Source organism: Condylura cristata, unplaced genomic scaffold (genome assembly GCF_000260355.1).
Source record: "Condylura cristata isolate star-nosed mole 26May11 unplaced genomic scaffold, ConCri1.0 scaffold00017, whole genome shotgun sequence".
Lineage (NCBI taxonomy): Eukaryota > Metazoa > Chordata > Mammalia > Eulipotyphla > Talpidae > Condylura > Condylura cristata.
In genome coordinates this window covers 28,165,151-28,167,464 of record NW_004567118.1, presented here as the reverse complement: position 1 = coordinate 28,167,464, position 2,314 = coordinate 28,165,151, and positions in this window count along the sequence as shown.

Here is a 2,314-nt window from a genome sequence, read left to right as displayed (position 1 = left end):
TATTAAAATGACAATTGAATTTAAAATACTGTCAGGCACATGAGTCCTCAAAGTGTTTGCCATATCAGAACCTCCTTTGAAACCATTAAACAAACTATTTTCTTAGTGGTCATCTGGGAATTACAATTAGCTCTTCAATTTAAAACAATATGGTTTGGATTGATACTAACTTAATGTTATTAGTCTATAAAACTTCTGCTACAACATATATCTGTTCTCTCCCTCCTTCTTTGTATTAGTTACTATGCAAATTACATCTTTAGATGTTGTAAGCCCAACAATATAGTTTTATAATTATTGCTGTATGTCATTGTTTTAAAGTCAGAAAAAATGAGTTATAACAAAAAATATTTTTACTTGTATATTTATCTACATAGTTACCTTTCCTAAGGCTATTTACTTCTTCATGTGGGCTTGAGTTACTCTCTAATGTCTTTTCATTTCAGCCTGAAGAACTCCCTTCCAGCATTTATGGGAAGGTCTGACAGTGTCAGGATGTCTGTTTTTGTTTATCTGGAAATATCTTCATTTCTCCTTTACTTTTTGGAGGAGAGTTTTGCTGGGTATAGGCTGCTTCATTGTCTTTCGATGCTTTGGAATTGTCATCTTACTGTGTTCTGCTTTCATGATTTCTGATAAGGAGTCAGTCTTACTGAGGATCTCTTGTACCTGAGAAATGGGTTTTCTTTTGTTGCTTTCAAGATTTTCTCTTTGATTTTCACAAGTTGTCTTTGATTTTCAGCATTGTACATCCTGAATGTGTTATTTTCTAAAGTAAAGTTTCAATTTTTGTCTTTTGTTCATTAACTTCATTTCTTAGCTTTTTGCTTTTCTTCTATCTTTTTGATGTTCTTTGTTATGGTGACTTTAAATTCTACATCTGATAGGAAGAGAAAATCTTCCAAGCCTTTGTGGTTCGATCAGGAGAGTTGTTCTCTTCTTATGATGCCATATTCCCTTGAGGTCTCAAGTTGCCACTTTTTTTTTTTTTGGTCTTCCCATGGTGTACCTTTAGATTTCCCTATTTTTTTTTAAAAAAAAAGTATCTGAAACAGTAACTTAGAGGGTTGAACTACTTCCACTTTTACAGCAGGTGATACTGTGGTTTTGGATGGGAGTTTAGATTTTTGACCTTTCCCAGCGCTTTCTTGAAGGTGATCTTAAGGCTGCTAAGTAAAGGGGGAGGTGAAGGGTCTACAGGGACTCAGTCATTGGTGCCAATGTGTGTGTGGCGGTGGGGGAGAGTTTGCTCATGTGGGTGACTAGTCTCTGCAGCCTAAGTGCTGTCAATGTGCTTCATGGACTCAGTACCAGGACTGAGGGTAGGGCACGGGGAGTGCTGGTCATACACTGTCCTTGTTCTTTCCACTGGAGACCCAACCTAAAAGGAGCACCCCAGCTTCTCTGCAAGCATCTGCACCTCCCCTCGGCAGGGGACGTGCCTCCATGACCCTTACCTCTCCCTCCCCAGCGCTCTGGCTTCCAGTTCCCACCACAGCCTCCAGGCATTCTCTCCACCCTCCCTTGTTTAGTGAAGTAGGACTCTCCTCTCTGCCCCTGCAGGCAGTCTGTACTGTCTCTGGTGCCCACTAGGTATTTCAGTTTCATCCAAGCTGTGGGTGTTAGTACCAGAGGCATTACCTTATGTGATCCTTTCGGGATTTGGAGGGTGAAGCAAGAAACTTCCTCTGGTGTCTTCTTAGTCTGCTGCTGGTTTTCACAAATTAGACTATCCTATGTCTAGATGTGAATGTCTTTGAGTCATTCTGCTTTGTTGAGCTTTCTGGATGTGCACATTAATTGTCATCAGATCTGGAAAGTTTTCAGTCATTTTTTCAAATGGTCTTTATTCCATTTATTTTTCTCTCCTTCCGGGACTTTTTGAAGGTGTATCTTGATATGCCGGAAGGTATCCTATCAGTCTTGGGGACTTTGTTTACTTTTCATTTTTTCCCTTAGACTGGATAATCTCTATCACCTATCTTTGAGTTTGGTGATATTTTTCTTCTGATAGTAACTTTGCTATTGAGGCCCTTTAGTAAAATTTTCATTTCAGTAATTATACTTTTTAAATACTTTTTAATCCCCTATACTTTTTGTCTTGGGGGGTAGTTTCTATTTTATTGTTGTTGTTCTCTATTTTGTTAGTCTACTACCTTTAATTCGTTAGACAAGGTATGTTAAACACATTTAGATATAGTTTTTTTTTAAGATTTATTTATTTATGCATAGCGATCTGGGGTACAGGCCAGAGGCTCAGGGCAGTGAGAGGCTTCACCAGAGACAGAGTGGGCAGCAGAACAGGCAGATTGAC